The sequence below is a fragment of the Patagioenas fasciata genome, chromosome W (genome assembly GCF_037038585.1).
Source record: "Patagioenas fasciata isolate bPatFas1 chromosome W, bPatFas1.hap1, whole genome shotgun sequence".
NCBI lineage: Eukaryota > Metazoa > Chordata > Aves > Columbiformes > Columbidae > Patagioenas > Patagioenas fasciata.
The window spans coordinates 4989417-4999291 of NC_092559.1; positions in this window are offsets into that span (position 1 = coordinate 4989417).

Consider the following 9875-nt stretch of genomic DNA (forward strand, 5'->3'; position numbering starts at 1 on the left):
CATTTCAGTGTAATGTCCACATAATGTCTAGTATCTTTTTGTGCACAAATCATTATGGAGTCTAGGATGTGTTATTGTTGTCCCAAAAAACAGAGTTCTGTCACCTGGTGTGCAAAGAAAGCCCTTATATCCATGTGAGCAGTTCATAGTATTCATTTTCCACAGAACTTAACAGAAATGTACAATCGCACCATAAACACATTTCTGAAGTTATATTAAAATACCAAATTCAACAAATATTTTCTACTTGCTAGTATACAAATATGCTTTTGAAAATAGGTCTGTGCACATACGCAGGCACATCACAAGAAGAGCCAGAGGTCACGAATGCATTGCAAAGAGCAAGTTTTATTTTAGTTACCTCTCTACTGGGGGATGTCTGAAGTAGCACCTAAGCTCCCATGCATGAGGTAACACAAGCGGGGACACAGGCGCTGCAGCAGTTCAGCCCTGTTGAGAAGATCACTGGACCTGCTGAGCTCGCCTGTATTTCAAGGCTTCAGGCAGGTGCAGCCTCCTGCTCTTTCTCACAACAAAGCAGGAATCTCAGACATAGTGATAAGGTGCCTAGAGTTTCTCACAGGCCTATGTTATCTAACACAGAGGTTCTACTCATCAAGCACACAAGGTCAGTAAAACAATTAGTATGATGTATGTGCTTTTTCTACAGACAGCTGCAAGTCACTTGAGCATATTTACATTTAACTAATCTCCTCGTCAAATCTTCCGCTGCATTCCCATACAGATGCTCAATGAATTTAGCAGAAAACTCACAGAGACTGTAATTCAAATATGGTCTTTATTAACACCATATTATTTTCAAATACTTTTACAGTTTATTGCACAATACAAGACTGGCAACTACAAGGATATGACAAAATAATTTTTAGCATTTTTTGCATGAGAATGAGTAACGCATATTGTTCCATTATAGAATGCCAACTTCAACGTTAAAAATACTAGGTCAAATCCTGAGGCCTTTAACTTAGTGTCAGATTCTATTTTCCTTATTCAAGGGGACTTTTTTATGAGTGGAATAAGGGATTTACTCAAACTGAGTAAGATTACCAGGACATAATCTTTACTATTCACTCATGCCACGGAGTCCTACTGATTTTCAGTATCTCTAAGGCTGACTCTCTTGTCACGCAATAGTGATCTGTGAATCAATATTACTGATTACAGAGAATGTATTCATGTAGAAGGAGAAGGTAACCAGGTCTTCAACTGTTATTTATTCTATGTCAGTTCTAAAAGAACTGAGTGAATTATGAGGAAAAGTTCAGAGTAAAGGCATGGTGTTTATTTGCTTGAAAGAGAAAGCAGCAGAAAACATTTACTCTTATAACTACAAATATCGCAGGAACACATCTACACTTTTATATGATTCTGCCAACTATTATCTGTGTGCCAATCCTAATGTATGAAGTTGGAGTTATGGTAATTCCTCCCCCTCATCTCTCATCTTTAAATGCTATGGAGCTCCACAAGATTACAAGACCAAATGCAGGGCCTGCAACTCTACTATAATTTTATGTGGGTTTTCATCTCTTGTAAGCATCCTTCTTGCCTTTGCTACATCTGAGAGATCTGATCTGAGAAAACCTGCATCAGCCCAAGAAGTTCTTGGGAAGCTACACATGCATCTAATATTATTGACATTCAGGTACCAAGGTCAATTTTTCCTTCTCTCTCCATTTTCTCCCCCACACAAATGTACACACAACTTAAAATGTCAGACAGCTATTATACTTTTCCATGACACTCAGATTGTTGGCTGAATGGATGTCTAAATAATTTGCATATGTAAAAACCTAAATTTGTACTGATATCTCTATGTACCAGAGTCAGAATCCATTAAATCTACATTTCTGAGACATAACATTAAACCTCTGTCTCTTTATAACAATTTGGACCTCTAAAAATTCTCCATGTTGTATATAAATATACTTGGTAGATTTCCATGGGATTTTTGTTATGCAGCCCCAAAAGCCAGGATGTTAATGGTATGAATAACAATTAGAAAGTACTAAAGCATAATACTATGTCATATAAAATAGATTTAAAGATGTGAATGAGAACCATTATAGCAGAACCGTGTTGCTTTCTCTGGGCATTGTTCCTGTTAAGGATTTAGAAACGCTACAGGTATTTCAGAGGAGAGCAAAAGCAAAATTATCAACTGTGAAGGGTTGATCCATGAATAAAAGAACACATTTAACTAGTCCTCAATCTACATGTCAACATCATACATACTTGACAATATACATAGACTGAAATATTTAGTTCCCATTCTCAAAAAAGGCTTGGTGATACATTTTTTTAAAAAGCCTGTTAAAAATATGAACATACAAATGTCAAAGATATTTATGTAAGAAAAGCTACATTGGACAAGAGACTGTGATAGTTGTACATCATATATTCTCTATAAATATTTCCAGGGGGCTAGAAGGAATTGTTTATATTTTCTCATTTTCTGTACAAATAGTGAGATTACTTTGAAAAGAAGATTTTTTTAGCTTCTTTTATCACAAGATATTTATGACCGAAAACTAGAAAACTGTGAGAAAGACAAATAATCCTGATTCTATGGTATTGCAAGGTAGTGTTAACAGTCATGTAAGGGACAAATAGTCTCTTGGGTGATACATTAATATGCATCAATTTCTAGACCAACAATAAATTTTACTGTAAATCCTAGCAAAACAGTGCAAAATACATAGAAATTAAGAAGAAAAATCCATGCCTTGTATATTTTTTTAGAATGGTGCAAGCATGCTACTCATAGGCAGGTGTGAGAACTTTAAAAATAACAAGAAACAGAACATAACAGGAAATGACATATCAGAACCTCCTATAAATATAGTCACAGTGACACAAAAATAACTGGGGTTCCTCTGCAATTTTCTATGTCTGCATTAGATCCCTAGTATGTGGTTTTAGTAATATGAATGTACTAGTCTTTTCAGGTATGGGAAAAATGTAAGTGTGGTCTGCAAATGACATCCAGAGGGAACACTAACTCATCTGCAGTCTGAATGCTTTATAAACCACTCTGTTTTGCCAGAAATGACTCATCTTCTTAACAAGTGCAGGATTGTGGTTGTGTCAAGGTTTAAGGCAAGGCGGCAATAAACCATGGCAGATTCTCCCTGTTATCTCCTTTATCTCCCACCACCCCTTCCTTTAGATCGGAAAGATGATAAGAAAGACAAGGGGAAAGGAAGAGAGACTTAGACTTCAAGTTGGAGAGTTTTAAAGGGTTTTACTAATGCTACTAATAAATAGAGAATATATATGTAAAATATACAAAACCGATCTCAAGTGCTTGATGTGGAGTTGGCATCACTCCAGCAGCAGGAGCTGGCGGCTCCAGCAGGTGCAGCTCAGGCCCCCGAAGTCATGGGCGGGACTTCACAGCAAACCGGAACCTGGTTGCAGGGATGCAGGGCCTGAGGCCTGTAGATCACAGGCAGACAGACAAGGTCCTCTCTAGATGCTGGCCATGGCTGAAGAGAACTTGATCGTTGTGATCACCCTCTTATATAGGGGATATGACAATTATGGGATGGAATACTTCCATTGATCAGTTCTAGTCACCTGTTCCATCCACCCCTCCTCAAACACGCCCCTCTCACAACGGAACGTGGGAAAACTTATCAGTCTTTCTTGGTTACCATAGTAATAAATCTAAATGCGAGCTTCTTCAGCATTCTGTTGGTCTCTTATCAGCACCGAGTACAGCATCCGAGGAAAAATATGCAGACTAAAACTCAGAAAAGTACAGCCACCTAGGAGAACTTAGCTGAAAGAAAAATCACTAAAAGAGAACTGGTCTTGTTTTTAACAAAAACAGGACAAGTTGAGAACAAAATTGACTTATCTGTCTTCAAACAAAAAAAATGATACAAACTCCTCACTTATCTGTTTATGATTGTATTTAATGTGATGAAGTACCGTATCAGAATGTACAAAAAGTCAACTGGCTCTCAGAAGATTACTTTGCATATACAGAGTGATATAATCAAGTTGAATAGTAATGTTATTCCACAAGTAGGGTTCTTTACCCAGCGTACAATGAGACAAATTTTGCACACAGCGATGAGATATTGTTTATTACAGAGTTGCGCAAGTCTGGATACTGGAAAAAAAACAGCATGCCAGAAATAAAAGTAACAGCCATTATATACAAAATCTTATCACTACATTCACACCCTCAGGGCAGTCCTAAAGAGCCAATTGGTTACACGTTTACATATTGGTTACACAATCATTTTACTACTACCCATACTCCCTGAAGACAGGTCTCAGGCTGGGTCTGGGGTCTTTCCTCTTGGGGGTGTGATTTTTAGTATTATAATGAGCATATCATGAGCAAAGTTCAGCTAAAGGGCACTTTATCCAACAGTCTTGACATATATGTTAAATAAGACTCAACTAATTGCTCAGGCTCCAAGGTGCCTACATTGCAAGGACAGTAGTCCCTGAAGTTCCTGATAAGGAGTTCTCCAAATCACTCTTATCTTTGTTAGAGGAGCAGACTTATCAGAAACTTACAGGATTTACATATCTTTAGGTTAGCAATTGCTGACAGGATTCATTATTTTAAGTGGTAATGACTACAGTAAGAAAAGTATGAGAGACTCCAGCAGACATTTTTAACTAATCTATTACAATCTGTCCATGTGACACTGATCTGATGCTTTCATCCATTATCTTGCTTCCTTGCAAGTCCGCAATGTTTATTTTTCTTCTGATAATTCTTCTTATATAAAACTCATGGGATAAAGCTCCTTAAGGAAGATACTCTCTTCCTGTTCACTTTTTTACTTCAAGAGATCTCAGAGAGTCTCCAAAGACGCCATACTAGATTCTCCTGTCTACACCACTTCTTTATAGTGTGACTGGAGTGAAATCATGCTGCAACTTTCTCCCTCTACATTTGATGGAATTTGTAACACTTGCATGGAAACTTTTTTCCCAAAGGATCTCTGGAGTGTATCGAGATAACAATAGCTTAAAATATACTGCTGCTCAGGAATCATTTTGGTTGGAAGACACGCTCAAGATAATCAACTACAACCATTAACCTAACTCTGGCACTAAACCATGTCCCTAAGAACTTCATCTATACCTCTTTTAAACACCTCCAGGGATGGTGACTCAAACACTTCCCTGGGCAGCCTGTTCCAGTGCTTTTCAACCCTTTCTCTGAAGAAATTTTTCATAATATCCAATCTAAACCTCCCCTGATGCAACTTGAGGCCATTTCCTCTCGTCCCATTGCTTGTTACTTAGGAAAAGAGACCAACACCCTCCATGCTACATGGACTCTGCCAACCAGCCTCCTAAACAGGTCAAAGTCTGCCCTCTGGAAGTCCAAGGTACCAGTTCTGCTTGTTACAGTTGAATTAATTTTTGTAAGCTGTATCTAGGATGCTGTATCTAGGATGCTGTATCTGGGATGCTGTATCTGGGATGCTGAATCTAAGATGCTGTATCCAGAATTCTTACCAAGTTTAGGGGAACATTAAGGTAGCAACCAACCTTGCAACCATAGAATCTTTGTATAAGCAGACCTTGTAACCATAGAATTCTTGTATTTAGTAGCCAAATCCTATTCTTAAAATTGACATAGATTTATGATATATTCTTTTAAAACAGGTAACTTAGAAATAACCGATAAACATGCGAATGTTACTTAGCATCGCTTAGATAGACAGTTTGTGTTAGAATAGGTGTGGAATATGCTAATGGTTGTCAAGAACTGTAATTAATATGTATGTGACCAAATTGTATAAATATGGTGTAGTCTGAATCAGTTGTTAGAAACCAGCTTTGAGTGTGAACCCCTGGTTTCGCAGCGATGAAATAAAAGCACCGCATATAACTACGTCTGTGGTTATGTGTCTCGTTTGCCAACATTTTTGGTGACCCAGGTGGGACCTCGCGAGCACTGCTGAGGCGGATCGCATCTTGATCCTGCTCCGGCTAGCACCGAGGTATTCTTGGGGAGCGCATCGGACGCGACCGACCCTCCTCTGTTCTCAACGGACCTCTGATTGGTAAGAAGGTTCTTTTATTATTTGGTTACCCAATATTTGGTTTGGTAGCCTGCCGGTCAGACGCGGCGAAAGCCACGCTCGGTTGGGCAGGGAGCTCCCGAGGTAAAGCCTAGGCGCCGTCCGTTAGACAAAGGGAAACCTTTGCAGGCATGGCATTTGGTTTGGTTTGTGTATTTGCGTTGATAATATGTCTGATTCAAATGAATTGCCGTTGAATTGTTTACTGAAGCATTGGAAGGAGGCTGGGTTTGGACAGTCTATGCATAAAAATAAGTTAATCGAATATTGTACCCATTAGTGGCCCCAGTGTAAACTACCTAATGAAGTTCAGTGGCCACCGGAGGGCACTCTGAATCATGAAATAATTGTTGAGCTAATATGGTTTTGTCAAAGTGAAATATGTTGATCTCTTTTTCTACCTTGAACAAAAGCATGATTGGAGGAAGGGTTGTGGATTAATGTTAGTGCAGAATAATGATGAAAATAAATGTATGGGATGTACAGCAGAAAAGAAATGCATGACATGTTTGGCTGTGGAAAAAAGCAGCGGTAATGATTTAAAGATGGATTTACTGTGTCTTGATGTTGCACCTTCTGAGGAAACGGTATCAATTAGACCCTCTGCGCCTATCCCTCTTGCTGATAGTGATAATGATTCAAGTGATGACAAGGAGGTAGTGACCGGTGTAAAAGGTATAACAGTAACGCCAGTGTCTCACCGAACCAGAAACAGGGAAAAGGAAAAGGAGGCTCGAAAGGGGGAGTGGATCCTTAAATGTGATAGCACCCCTGCGACAGGCAGTAGGTGTGGGGGGAGAACCAGTCTTTGTAAAACTCCCGTTTTCACCAGGGGATCTAGTAATCTGGAAGCAATCAGCTGACTATATGAAAGAATGAAAGTAGAAACTCAGAACAAGGAACCCTTAGTGACAATACAAGTGGGAAATCGGGATGTAAAATTTTTAGTAGACACAGAGGCTACTTACTCTGTACTGAATTCCTTACAGGGAGCAGTATGTCATAAAGCTACAACAATTGTTGGTGCCACAGGGAAGGAGGAGGTACAGCCATTCTTACAATCCTTGGATTTGTGCTTTGGAGAAAAGGAATTAACCCACGAGTTCTTATATTTCCCAGATTGTCCAGTCTCTCTTTTAGGATGAGATCTGCTGACTAAATTAGATGCCATAATAACATTTGAAGATGGAAATTTGGTAATGAAAATTCCGGAGTCAAAGGTAGGACAAATTTTATTATTAAAAGAAAAACCAATTATAAAAAAAAAAAAAAAAAACCAAACCAAACCAAACCAAACCAAAATGAAAAAAACCCAAAACCACAGGCAGTAGAAGAAGCTGTGATTCCCACAGTATGGGAAACTGGCATACCTGGGAGATGAAAAACAGCTCAACCTGTGAAAGTGGAGCTAAAGGAAGATGCTAAACCAGTACAGTTGAGGCAGTACCTGCTGAAATTAGAAGCTAGATTAGGAATAGTATCTTTGATTGAGAAATTCTTGAAATATGGAATTCTAGAAGAATGTGAATCAGAATATAATACTCCAATTTTTCCAGTAAAGAAACCTGATGGTAGCTATTGATTAGTCCATGACTTACGAGCAATAAATCAGATCACTAAGGATATATATATATCTGGTAGGTGCAAATCCATATACCTTGTTAACATCTGTGAAAGAGAAATATAAATGAATTACAGTACTTGATTTAAAAGATGCCTTCTTCTGCATACCCCTTGACCAGGAGAATAAAAAGTTATTTGCTTTCGAATGGGAAAATCCACACAATGGAAGAAAGACCCAATTAACCTGGACGCGCCTTCCACAAGGATTTAAGAATAGTCCGACTATCTTTGGGAATCAACTAGCCAAAGAGCTTGAGGAGTGGACTACAGGAGGTCATATCGGAATTCCACGACAATGGTATTTGTTGCTGCAATATGTGGATGATATTCTGATTGCTGCTGAGACCCAAGAACTCTGCATCCAGGTAACAATCAAAATATTGAATCAATTAGGAATGAATGGATATAAGGTGTCGAAAAATAAAGCTCAGATTGCATCCATGACTGTGATCTATCTAGGATGCGAGCTTTCTTAAGGACAGTGAAGACTAGGTATAAACTGTGTGCATGCTAAATGTGCTATCTCAGAACCATGAAACTTACATGGATTAAGATCTTTTCTAGGAATGACAGGATGGTGCAGGCTCTGGATCATGGACTATGGACTTATTGCCAAACCTTTATATGAGGCACAGAAGAATAAGACCTTAGTGTGGGGAAAGCCACAACAAGAAACTTTCCAAAAATTGAAAGAAGCTTTAATGTAAGCACCTGCTTTGGGCCTACCTGATTTAAGTAAACATTTTCAGTTATTTGTACATGAACGACAGAGACTTGCCTTAGGAGTATTGACCCAACAGCTGGGATCCTGGAAAAGGCCCGTAGGCTATTTCTCTAAACAACTTGATCTGGTAAGTGCTGGATGTCTGGCGTGCTTGCAGGCGGTGGCTGTTACACTAATATTAATTCAAGAAGTTCAAAAATTGACCATGGGGAAAAGATCGAAGTATTTGTACCCCACGTGGTGACTACGGTATTGAAACAAAAGGGGGGCCATTGGCTTTCCCCAAGTAGAATGATGAAATATCAAGCGATTCTGACAGAACAAGATGATGTTATCTTAAAAACAACTAACCTAATGAATCCAGCTGTGTTTTTAAGCACAGAAACTAAAGAAGGGGATTTGGAACATGATTGTGTGGAGGTCATTGAATACACCCACGCAAGTCGTCCCAATTTGAAGGATACCCCATTGGAAGGGACGGATTGGGAACTTTTTTTACTGATGGCAGTAGTTTTGTGGAAAGTGGAGTGTGGTACGCAGGATATGCGATTACTACTGTCAAAACAGTAACAGAAGCCAAATCCCTACCACCAAACACATCAGCACAGAAAGCTGAGTTGATTGCCCTAACTAGGGCATTGGAGCTCAGTGAAGACAAGAAAGTCAATATTTGGACTGACTCAAAATATGTGTTTGGTGTTGTCCTGGTTTTGTTAAAAAATAAGTTTCTCTTTTAGTGAATTTGCCTGTCAGCTAAAGCCTTCATATTAGCTGCATTTTCCTGGAGAACCCAACACATGTTTTGGTTAAACCTAGCAATGGAATGCAAACTTATTGATAAGCACGGATGGACATCTCGCGAGGGGGGCAACGAGAAACTGGTGATCGAGAGACTGACCAACGGTGTATAACATTCCATTCATGTGAATACTTCATATAAAAGTGGGAGATCACGAGGATCTCGGCCCTTTTTCCCTTTTGCCCTTCTTCCCTTTTTTCCTCATGGCTGACATTAGGAGAGGACCTTGCTGGTTGTCCCTGCGAACTGAGGCCTAGTGAGAGACTGAATCCAGCTCCGGTTGGCTACAGAGTCTAATCCAGGACTTTGGGTGCTGGCTCTGCAGTTGCTGAGACTTACAAGATTGGTTTTGTATATTTTGTATTATTTTCTCTATTCTTATTAGTAGCGTTAGTAAAACATCTTTAACTTTTCCAACTCTCTTCTCTCTGTCCTTCTTTCCCTCCCGATCGCCTGTCCTGAGTGGGAAGGGGGGAGAGGGAGGGGAAAAAGGGGGAAGTGGGGGGGAGAGGAGGTTAACAATACATCTGCCAGGGTTTGATTGTCACCCCGCAATCCTAACCCTCGACAGGTGTTGTTCATGTGCATGGAGCACTCTGGAAAGAGTGTGGATTACTCTCCTTTCAAGGAACAAACATCAAATACC